The 12,586-nt window shown below is 47.9% G+C and overlaps 1 pseudogene; it reads left to right on the top strand.

Annotated features, from left to right (window-relative positions):
• Positions 1 to 12,001, top strand: part of LOC112069195 (plexin-A2-like) — a 79,403-nt pseudogene extending 67,402 nt beyond the window's left edge.
• Positions 12,002 to 12,586: the final 585 nt, after the last annotated feature.

Raw genomic sequence — 12,586 nt, forward strand, 5'->3', positions numbered from 1 at the left:
ACCCCCACCCCATCACACACACCTACCTAGCTCCTCTCACAGACACCCGGCTCCTCTTTGATTCCCTCGCCCCAGAAGAGGCAAAGAGAAGAAGCCGCCATGTGAATTTTTGTTAACTGCTGAGGTTACAATTACCTATCTCTTCATCCCTTCCTTTCGTATTTGTCGCGGGGGGAAAGGCAGAAAGCCGTGCAATCAGGGCCCAGCCAAGAAARGGCCTGTCATGTCAGCCTTCGAAGTGTCACTTGCCTTCCACTAAATTGCCTCTCTCGTCTCCCTTCCATCCTTCCCTCTCGTCACCTGCACACGATTCTTCACAAAGAAGAAGGCACAGAAAGGGAGACAATTTTCTTTGACACGCTCTGTACCTGTCACTGGTTCACATTTGAAACATTAATCATTGTCCCTGATTAAAGCTAAAAGGTGTGTTTTTCCCCTCACAGACCCACCCTCCCATTTTCTCCAAGAGAATTTCACATGCGACATTTTACCCCCATTAAGAAGTCTGCCTGGATGATGTGATGTCATCATGAGATAGATAGAGGTTATGTCCCAAATGGCACCCTATTCCCTACATGGTGCACTACTTTTAACCAGAGCCCAATGGCACTGGTCAAAGGTAGTGTGTTATATAGGGGGATAGGGTTGCATTTGGGACACAGCCAGACTGTCAGAAGTGGAAGCGATCAACAGCAATTTGAGCTGATCAGCGAGAGAGAGAGCCCTACTCTTCACTAGGTCTATAAAGCAGCACAGCACTTAGTCCTTATGCAATCAGACCTTTCTCTTTAGAGCATTGTCCTACTAGGAAACTAGAAAAGACCTCACCCCAAGAGACATACAATGAACACTCAGATAGACTGATGTGATGAGCAGATGCATAGAAGGAATAGATGGTGAGACTCCACTATAGATACATCTTGCTCCCTCTCTACCTCAAGCTAAAGGTGTGGTTAATAAGACAGGCTTTCCTCCTGTGTCTCTCTTCACCGTCTTCCAGTCTTCTCAGGTTCTTTCACCCTCATCCACTACAGCTGCACCATCCCTCCCCTCCTCTCTCCAGTCTCCATCCATCCCTCCCCTCCTCTCTCCAGTCTCCATCCATCCCTCCCCTCCTCCTCCAGTCGCCATCCATCCCTCCATCCCCTCCTCTCTAAACTACATCCATCCCTCCCCTCCTCTCCCAGTCTCCATCCATCCCTCCCCTCCTCTCTCCATCCATTCCATCCTCCATCCCCTCCCTCTAAACTCACATCCACCCTCCCCTCCTCTCTAAACTCTACATCCATCCCTCCCCTCCTCTCTCCAGGTCTCCATCCATCCCTCCATCCCCTCCTCTCTAAACTCTTACATCCATCCCCTCCCTCCTCTCTAAACTCTCCAATCCATCCCTCCTCCTCCTCTCCCATCCTCCCTCCCCTCCTCTCTCCATCTCCATCCATCCCTCCCCTCCTCTAAAAACTCTCCATCCATCCTCCCTCTCCTCCTAAACTCTCCATCCTCCCTCCCCTCCTCTCTAAACTCCATCATCCCTCCCCTCCTCTCTAAACTCTCCATCATCCCTCCCCTCCTCTCTCCAGTCTCCATCCATCCCGCCCCTCCTCTCTAAAACTTCCATCCACCCTCCCCTCCTCTCTAAACTCTCCATCATCCCTCCCCTCCTCTCTAAACTCTCCATCATCCCTCCCCATCCTCTCTCCAGTCTCCATCCATCCCTCCCCTCCTCTCTAAAACTCTCCATCCATCCCTCCCCTCCTCTCTAAACTCTCCATCATCCCTCCCCCTCCTCTCTAAAACTCTCCATCATCCCTCCCCTTCCTCCTCTCCAGTCTCCATCCATCCATCCCTCCCCTCCTCTCAAACGTCTGGATTTTCTACTACTTCCTGGCCACCTTCCCAATACACAGTTATATTGACTGTGGAACAACGTAGGGCATTATTCATCGCTAGGCTACACTAACAGCCTGGTCGCCCAGTGGATATTTCACAGCACCGTCCACTCTCATTTAGTATGAGATGATTTTTCACCTGTTCAGTATGGCACAGCTGCAAAGTGTACATTCAGCACCATCACAACCTCCAGCTTGTACAAAACATTTAATCAGCTGCTGTAGTTCGTCTTGTTCCACTTCCGTCAGATGTGACTAATATGAGAGAGATACTGCCAGCATTACCAGCTGGTGGAAACAAACAGGACATTGAAAGAAGTGTATGAAGTGTAGGAGTGATATCACTCATTGGCAAAAATATTGCTCACATAACCTTTGACCCTTGGTCTTACAGAGCTGTCTCCTCTCTCCTACTCATGACCCCTGGAGCCTATTTCCTCCTGCCCTCCCGTCCCTCCTCTACTGCCTCCCTCTCACCAAGTCAGAGACCTGGCGTGTGGTGCTTGGGCTGAGTGGGCTGCTGCAGACTGCAGTAGATTCTCTTCTAATGAATTCAGCCAGAGGGCCAGACTGTTAACGTTACAGCTGCTGCTGTACAATGCGCCGCTCCATCACCATCCAGTGCCAGTCAGGGCAAAAGGAATAGGAGGCAAGATTCCAATTATTTTATAGCTGTTGACCTGGAGCAACTGTATACTGGATGAGGAAAGGGATGAAGACAGCTAAGACTGTACAGTATTTGTGGAAAAGGCATGTTTCATAATGGATCTGATTGTATTAAATTGAAATGTGTCTGGTTGGAGTAGAATACATTAGGCTTTTCTAAGCTGGTGGTTGGCAGAATAACTGTTCCTTCAGTGGAATAATTGACAGCATATGATATCCCTGCACGGCGTGGGACTCAGACGCCTCTATTTCCCCCTTCACTACTCTGATCACTTACCATATACACTGAGTGTACAAAACATTAAGGACACCTGCTCTTTCCATGACATAGACTAACCAGGTGAATCCAGGTGGAAGCTATGATCCCTTATTGATGTCAATTCGATCAGTGTAGATGAAGGGGAGGAGACAGGTTAAAGAAGGATGTTTAAACCTTGAGACAAAGGATTCTGTATGTGTGCCATTCACAGGGTGAATGGGCAAGACAGAAAGATTGAAGTGCCTTTGAATGGGGTATGGTAGTAGGTGCCGGGAGGTGCACAACTCGATATTAGGAAGGTGTTCTTAATGTTTTGTAGACTCAGTGTAGCAGCACCAAGCTCAGTGACATATTCAGACTGTGACCTCTTTAGATCAACACACTCAGAAGAAAGGATTCAGGAAGGAACAATTGAGTCCCCCCACCCTCACACACACACACTCTCTCTCTCTCACACACACACACACACACCCTCACACACACACACACACCCCTCACACCCTCACACCACACACACTCTCTCTCAACACACACACACACACCACACCCTCACACACACACACACACCCATCTCACACCACACACACACACACACACACACACCCTCACCCACACACACACACACACACACACACTCTCACACACACCCTCACACACACACACACTCTCTCACACACACACACAGTGTGTCTTGAACACATGCAGCATCCATCCATCCAGCCACTCCAGCTCTGAACAGATGGTAGTGGGAGCCATAGTAGTTGACTTGCATATACATCACTGTGCTGTTCCAACCAAGACAGAGACAGACAGGCAGGAAGGGAAAGATGCTGTAGTAGCATATGTGCCTGTCTGTATCACGTCACTGTTTATAGCATGGAAATAACAGCGACATGGAACTTTTGTTATACCGTCTCTGAAATTATTCGACATGGCTCTATTTTGGCTGGCGTTAAGCCAGCGCAATTGTCAAACGCACACTCGTTTGCAATTTCTACCTGTTATAAACCCGGTGCTCTTCTTTTTTCAAACCTTAGCGCCAGGATCAGTCATTTACCTGTCTTGTGCTGAGGTGGGAAGGGTGGCAATGTCTGAGGTGTGTCCTTAAAAACGTGCGCCAAAGTGCCAATTTCAGTATGCGCTGGTGGGRATATTTTTCTCATTTCGTTTCATTTGATTAAAAATCAATATTTTTCTTGTCCTGCCCAATGCATTYCCTAAGCAGTCAAGACTATCAATAAAGGGTTTAGCTCGTGAGACCGCTTTGAATTTTGTTTTTTTTATCACCAAAGCTTTATTAAAAGGTCAAGTTTGACAGCAGCAAAACAGTGAGCCTAGATCCCCTTTTTATCTATGTAGGCTATTACATTATTTTAGCCAGCTGCTGTTATTACTGTGGATGTGAGTAAAAACCTTTTCATGTAGGCTATATGGCCATCATGGAACAAGAGATGAGATAATCCGATGACAATTGCTTGTTTCGTTTGATCAAAAAACAAGTCCGTATAGGCTACCCTTGCCCTATTATAGAGAAAGCTGGTTCAACARCAATGTGTCTGCTGTCTTTCTTATCGTGGCCATGCATTAGCCAAGTAGCCTATCCATCAATCGTTTCTAGATGTCTACTCCTGAGGCTTATGCACCATTCACAATTCACGTGGGCATACTGTATCTGCGGTGCATACTCCATTCTGCTTTTCAAAGAGCGCCTCTTGTCCGGTTATCAAAGACGTGCTCCTTCAATCGTATTTCAATTATTTAGTCCTATAATGCAGTATCAATGGTAGGSCAAGGCTATATCTTGGTTATTGAGAATCAATACCATTTAGTATGTTTTATTTGATGAGAAGTGCGATGCGTAAAGGCCTATACTCGGTGAAGCATTTATGACGATGTTGACTGACACTCCAAACGTATTGAACAAACACTGTATGTTGTTTTCCCTTYTTCTGTTGCCATCACTCGTTACCGTGCCCCAAGCCGGAGTTGACGACAACGATAATAACCGACAGAACTTTAGACAAACCCATGCAATATTAAGCCATGGAACGCCTTGATTGTCCGATGAGTGGCCAACGCCCTCGTCACACCTGAACACACATTCATCAAAACCCAGCCCTTTCGCGCCACCGCCAGCTCTTGCGCTCATAACGGCTGTGGAGATAGCGCAAATATTTCTAACACACCCAGGGACCTAGAGCTCTACCGCCAGCGCTTAGATTTACCACTGTGTTAGGTTTGTTCAAATAGAGCCCTCAGTACATCTAGCTAATTAAATACTTATTCGCAAGAATCTTTCAAGTGAATAAGTAAATACATTCACAAACAGCTTTTGATAATCATAGCCAGCACAAGATAAGACTCCACTATACAGTATGTATTTCCCACGGTATTTTCTCTATAACTCTCATCTAAGCTCTCTCTGTAACATACAGTATAATGGGATTACAGTAGTAGATGCTTGGAGAAAGTGTGTCAGCAGTGCAACAGAGTTGTATCCATTTTTAAAAGGGCTTAGCCTCTCTCTCTCTCTCTCTCTCTCTCTCTCCCTCTCTCTCTCCCTCTCTTTCKTATTCCAGTTCTCACTAACATGCAAACTCCATTTTCGATGTCACTACACTAAGGGAGTCGCATGGGAGCATTTAGGCCTCGTGGTGTGGGCCAACACAAAGACACCGAGCCCAGCCGCAGCAAAAAAAACTGTAATGTGCGAACCGTGTTTGGGTTAGCTCAGTTTCTTCTCCGGGAGGAGAGCAGCCTTCCTGCTGAACCCAACCCAATGCTCCACAGATCTCCAGCAGCACCAGTCCAAAGACTATGTTACCATACAACTAGCTACTTGATAATGCAGCCTAGTATGCCTTCCTGCATGGAGAAATACCATTGTACGCTGTAGTTGTACTCTGTAGTTGTCTTCTGTAGTTCTACCTCAAAGAGCATGGCTTGAGTAGCTAAGACAATTCCCCCTGCTGCACACTTAGCCTGTGCACTGCCTTAGAAAATACTCTATCTGCATTGCTTAGGTTTTTCTTCCTGCCAAATGCAATAGATGGTGGGACCAAGTTTGTACGAGATGAGTTCGTATCGATCGTTGGTCCTCCCCCCCGGCTCTAGACTAGAGCAGAGGACAACAGGTAAGAGGCATGGTACTCTGCTGGCGCTGTGAAGCTTTAAAGATATTTAGCTCTAATTAAGTTTCTCCTCTGAGAGAGAGAGAGAGAGAGAGAGAGAGGGGTCGGTGGATAAAAGGCTCCCAGCAGCAGGAGTGCAGCACAGTAATCAATCAGGTTCCTCTACTGTTAGTGATAGTGCTGCAGGTCCTACCCTCGTTCCCTCACAGGGAAAATGGCCACTCCTGGGCGTACAGACAGGGAGGAGTACATTTACATTTACATTTTAGTCATTTAGCAGACGCTCTTATCCAGAGCGACTTACAGTAGAGTGCATACATTTTTATTACATTTTTTACACTGAGACAAGGATATCCCTACCGGCCAAGAGCAGACGCTCTTATCCAGAGCGACTTACAGTAGAGTGCATACATTTTATTACATTTTTTACACTGAGACAAGGATATCCCTACCGGCCAAGAGCAGACGCTCTTATCCAGAGCGACTTACAGTAGAGTGCATACATTTTATTACATTTTTTACATACTGAGACAAGGATATCCCTACCGGCCAAACCCTCCCTAACCCGGACGACGCTATGCCAATTGTGCGTCGCCCCACGGATCTCCCGGTTGCGGCCGGCTGCGACAGAGCCTGGGCGCGAACCCAGCCCAGCCTGGGCGCGAACCCAGAGACTCTGGTGGCGCAGCTAGCACTGCGATGCAGTGCCCTAGACCACTGCGCCACCCGGGAGACTAGTGTTATTCTAGAAGCCCTGACTTCACCTCAACCTGCCAGACTAGGATCTGTGACCAGTAGAGTGGGGGATATCCCCAGTGCCCCCAATGTCCTGTGCCAGAGAATGATTGCCGACTGACACACTTCATCATCTCACTTTTCTCAGTTTTAGGCTCCCTCAGCACCACTGGAGGAGAGATCTGAAAAGTAGCGTGCTTGGTGTCAATATTATCAGCCTCAAGCTCTTAGCTCTGCCAGTGTGTGCTGTTGTATGAAGGGTAACATTCAATTAACACCGGATTTTGGCATGGTATTACAGCAGGTGGCTGTTGGGCTACATGTTATGAATCTACTCTTTCAGCGTTTGGAATGAAAAGAGTAGAGGCAGACAGATGACCTGTGCTGAACTGTCTCAGCTCATCCCGCTTGACTTGCTCTCGTCTCTCGTATTGGAAAGCTTCTATTATTAGAGCATGATGGCTGGCTAGGGTGGATTGGTGGCCTGTTTCAGTCTTTTGGCGCATAAAGCATCTCAGAAGCTAATGTCTCTCTTTCCCTCCCTCCCTCCCCCCCCTCCCCGTCTAAGGTGTGTAAGGTTCTGAACACCACCAGTATGAATTGCTTTGCTCCGTCCCTGGTGGCAGAGTACCGTCCAGGTCTGGACACGGTCAAACACGCTGATGAGTTTGGGTTCATCTTCAACAACGTCCAGACTCTGCTAGTCTATAACAAAACCATCTTCCTCTACTACCCCAACCCATACTTTGAACCGCTCAGCACCAACGGAGTCCTGGAACAAAAGCCCGGATCGCCCATCATTCTTAAGGTATGGCAGAAGGACATGGGATTGTCATCAGTCAGTCAATCAAAATGATTCATGAAAGTCTTTTTACAGGGCCTTTACAGTAACTCGCCTCGATTTTAGAAACCAAAAGAGGGTTTAGGGGATTTGACAGCTAACATTAAACTGCAGTTATGCCTGAGGTATAAACATCTTAGTATGACAATGTGTTCTACAGTATAACTGTATCATAACTGCTGTATCATAACAAACAATACATTATTTTAAGATTACTTGAGGTTTCAATAATCCCCCCCCCCCCCACAGGGCAGAAACCTGGTGCCTCATGCCTCAGGGGGGGTGAAGCTCAACTACACTGTGTTGATCGGGGAGACCCCCTGCTCTGTCACCGTGTCTGAGACCCAGCTGCTGTGTGAGCCCCCTAACCTCACGGGCCAGTACAAAGTCATGGTACGTCAGTCATGTCTGTCCAAACACACACGCACGCGCGCACTGACACACACACAGCGGCTCGCACACACACATCCTCTTCCTGCCTCTCTATTCTGTCTCTCTGTGTGTCGGAGTGTCTACGTAGTTTCATTTCTGTAATGTTTGACCTGTAAACTCCATTATTCTGGCACGTTCGTGGTTGTTCTTTCAGGTCAAAGAGAGGGCAGTGTTACTGGGCTCTAGCCGTCAAAAGGTTCTGTTAGAATCCACCGCAATTATTTCTGCCAGTCTGCTCACTTATTGAGTGGAAGTCCCCAGAACTTCACTCTTCACTGTCCTCGATGACGGGGTGTGTTGGTGTGTTGCATTTGTGTTGTGTGTCTGCGTGTGTTTGTGTGTGTGTCTATGCGCTGGGGATGGGTTGATTTAACTGAAATCTAATGTGATGTGCGCTGCATGGCCTGTGTGTGTGTGTTTGAAGTGTGTGTGTTTCTCTCTCTCTCGTGTGTCGTTGTTGTTGTGGTGTGTGTGTGTTGTGTGTTGATTGTGTGTGTGTGTGTGTGGTGTGTGGTGTGTGGTGTGTGTGTGTGTGTGTGTTGTGTGTGTGTGTGTGTGTGTGTGTTTTGGTGTGTGTGTGTGTGTGTGTGTGTTTTGAATTCTCTGTGTATGGTGTGTTTGAATGTGCGTGTGGTGTGTGATGTGTGGTGTGTGTGATGATGTGTGTGTGTGTGGTGTAGTGTGTTTGAATGTTGTGTTTTGCTACTGTGTAGTGTGTGTTTTGGAATGTGTGTTTCGTACGGTATGTGTGTGTTGAAAATGTCGCGTGATTCTCTGTGTTGTGTGTGTGGTGTGGTGTGGTGTGTGTGTGTGTGTGTGTGTGTGATGTGTGCTTGGTGTGTGTTGTGGTTGTGTGTGCTGTGTGTGTGTGTGTGTGTTGTGTGTGTGGTGTGTGTTGTGTGGTGATATTCAGGTGCAGGTGGGTGGTCTCCATGTGTCTTCCGGGGTCAGTAAACATCCTGTCAGACAGCCTGCTCACGCTCCCCGCCATCGTCAGCATCGCCGCCGGCGGAGGCCTCCTCCTCATCATCGTCATCCTCGTCCTCATTGCGTACAAACGCAAGTCGCGGGAGAATGACCTCACCCTGAAGCGCCTGCAGATGCAGATGGACAACCTGGAGTCCCGGGTCGCCCTGGAGTGCAAGGAAGGTGGGTAACACATTATTTAGATAGTCCATCTGTAGATGCTCTACAGAGTAGCAGGAGGCCATCAGTGACATTGATATGCAACAATGCGTCTTGAAAAAATCCATAGTTATTCAACAAATCAACCATAGACTATTAGTTGCAACTCTCACAAACTATCGTATAGACTACGGAAGGTCAGTTGAGCCCAGAGACAACAAAGTAATGCAATTACATTGGAAACTGAAATCAAAATGTCTGTGACGAGTACAACAATTACGTTTGGTCCTCTTCTGCTCTACAAAGCTGTTTCTGAGACACTTTGATTGCGGTCTCCTAGAAGGACTAATGACTGAGCTAGCAGGCTGAGTTCACAGGTTAAATGACGACAGTGAGAGTGCATTGACTGGTCTCCACTAAGGCGTGGTATAATCACATGAAAGACACAAATGGGTACTTCCGCGTAGTAAGTCAATTACTGGTACTGTGTGTTGCATAGCGTAATATAAGGTATTGTGAATCAGGGTCACTGAGTCAGGTTTTGTCTGACACACAGTCTCTGCTACTTTAGTTTGCTCTGTGTGTGTGACCCCGATCGTGACACACTAAATGCACATGGTGCTTGTCTATTGTTCACACACACTGACTCGTTCACTTACACACACACACACTGATAAACACAACGTTTTCCTGTGAACAGATCTGGAACGGCATATCATCTTTATTTCATGCTGGCATTTTCCCTATCACGGATGCACAGGAAGCATAGTGTGTGTGTGTGTGTGCGGCATGTGTRTTCTGGTCTGTGTGTGTTTGCACAGAGTTTGTTGTAAAAGCATGGCCTCGTTTAAGATTGTGAAGGCAGGCTTAGTTAAAGCCTGATAAATCTGTGTTAGCTGCTGGGAACTTTAAATGTCCTACCACACGATAGCCACAACATGCACGACACACCGACACCAACCCACACACATCACACAGCAATCACACACACACACACACACACACACACACACACACATCACACACACACTCACAACAGCCACATCACAACGCTCATGCACACAAAAACAAATGAGAGTTCATCAAGGGTTATTTGGGAAGGGTAGTGGTTCTATGTGGAACCATACTGACTCAAATAACCCTTTGAGGCCTTCAATGGTTCTTTGCAGTTAAAAAAGGGTGATAAGTGATAACTAAAATGTATGGCCGGTGGGTCATTCTAATATTTTGGGACTTGGTTTTCTCACAGCTCTTTTTGTGCAACCGTGAGCCATTCCAGTTGATCTAATCTGTTGTGTTATGCTATTAGATGTTACATACGACTATGGTCAGTGAAGGTGTTTTGTGAGAGACTCCCGTATAGCCTTGTGTCAATTGAGAACGGGTTGAATAAGTCAGTAGTTCTCAATTCTCTCCTTGTGTTATGTATTCCCTCCAGCCACCCTGAACACAGCTTTACCACTCTGAATGTAGACTGTCCCAACATAAAGGATGTATAGAAGACGGGTTGATGTTTATTGTCATGAATCTGGCCCTGGAGGCAGAACTGAGCGATTTCCGATGGGTACAGCTGCAAAGTCAGAATTGTCTGTATCGTAAAAATTCATGACATTTTTTTTATCGGTTTTTGGTTTTAATTTAGGGTTAGGTTTAAAATCAAGTTTTATGACTTTGTGGCTGTGCCAGCTAGTGACCACTCTGCAGAGCTGCCTCCAGGGCAAGATTCATGACAATAAATACCAACCTGCGTATAGAAGGCGGGACATACAAAATAAATAGTATACTAGAAGGGTACATCCTCCAAACACAGGAGGTTGGTGGCACCTTAATTGGCGAGGACAGGCCCGTGGCKATGGCTGGAGCGGTTTCCAGGTGTTTAATGCCATTCCATTCGCTCCGTTCCAGCCATTATTATGAGCCGTCCTCCCCTCAGCAGCCTCCTCTGCCTCCAAATGTCATTGCCTCGTTAATCTGAGTTGTGTCAGGGCGGTGGCAGAGTAGAGGAGTTAATAGTGAGCTCTATGTCTGTGGGGCTTTGGGCTGTTGTCGGGCCCAGCTGGGGGGAGTGAGCAGAGCAGCACATGGCTGCATGGGGTTTACAGAGATAAAGCCCTGGCCACAGTCAGACACACAGGCCAGGAGACAGGCCGAGAGGTCATGTTTAAACCAGTAGCTGTGGCCAGGAGGAGCTTAGTGCCCCGAGGGTGGATTTAGAAGGGCAGCTATAGGTACCTGGGTTCCACACCAGGGGTCTGAGTCTGAGCCCTGGGCTGGGGTAGCAGGGGGGCTGAGAGGGTAGGTGGGAAATATGGCTGTGATTGGCTGTAGAGAGGCTAAGGGGTCTCCCTTCAAGGGCAGTGCCAGGAACTCGAGTCAGGAGGGCCAATTAACCAGCTCTCACCTGCAGCCTAACAGCAGGGAACACACAGGAGCACAGATACTGTTACAGTACAGCCAATTTACTGGCCACCGCGAGTGGACATGTGTGCTTTGGCGGGGGTGTTATGGTGTGTGGTTTGGGGGAGGGGGGGTGTTATGTGGATGTGTGTTGGGGGGGGTTATGTGTCGTGTGAGTGTGAGAGAGAGAGAGAGCTTTTCTTCTTCCATGAAGTGTGTCTTGGGTTCAGTGTCAGGGTCACCATAGATAGAGGGCGTACATATTTATGCATGTAGATGTGCTCCATAGTTTCAGGTAGATTTTAAACTAGCAGGTCTGGAATCAGTTGATCTATACTAACAGCCCTGCTCATGTCTGCTCTGTCTACCCCCCCTCCCACCAGCCTTTGCTGAGCTGCAGACGGACATCAATGAGCTGACAAGTGATCTGGACAGAGCTGGTATCCCTCACCTGGACTACAGGACCTACGCCATGAGAGTCCTCTTCCCTGGCATCGAGGACCACCCTGTTCTCAGAGAACTGGAGGTACGGAGAGACTGGAGGGGGGAGAGAAAATGGAGGGGGGAGTGGGAGAGTAAAAGAGAGGGAGGGGGGAGAGAGATAGAGACGAGGAAAGGAGGTAGATTGAGAGGGAGGGAGGGAGGGAGGGAAAGTGAGAGAGAGGAATTGGGAATTGATGGAGAAGTGATAAAGGAAGAGGGAAGAGAGAGAGAGGGGAAATGGTGAGAGCTTCAACATCACTCCCCTGCGGCATGCCCTCCATAAGCACCACAGTGCCCAGAGGGAGTCTGATACCGGTATGCAGCTCTGCCTCTCTACCCTCTGGCCTCACACACACACAGACAAATACACACACACCAGCACCACACACAGCACACATACACACACTCACACTCACACACAGGTCCCAGTACAGGGTCCTGGCACGCGTCTATTTCACCCACCAGCAGCTCCTTCATCAGGAGTAATGATGTGGGTAATGTCCTGTTCACTGGCGGCCATGGGACCCACCTCCTCTACTGGGGATAAACTGACTGGAGCACACTCAATACACTCACTCTGACTGGAGCACACTCAACACACTCACTCTGACTGGAGCACACTCAACAC

This window comes from Salvelinus sp. IW2-2015, unplaced genomic scaffold (genome assembly GCF_002910315.2).
Source record: "Salvelinus sp. IW2-2015 unplaced genomic scaffold, ASM291031v2 Un_scaffold928, whole genome shotgun sequence".
NCBI classification, from domain to species: domain Eukaryota; kingdom Metazoa; phylum Chordata; class Actinopteri; order Salmoniformes; family Salmonidae; genus Salvelinus; species Salvelinus sp. IW2-2015.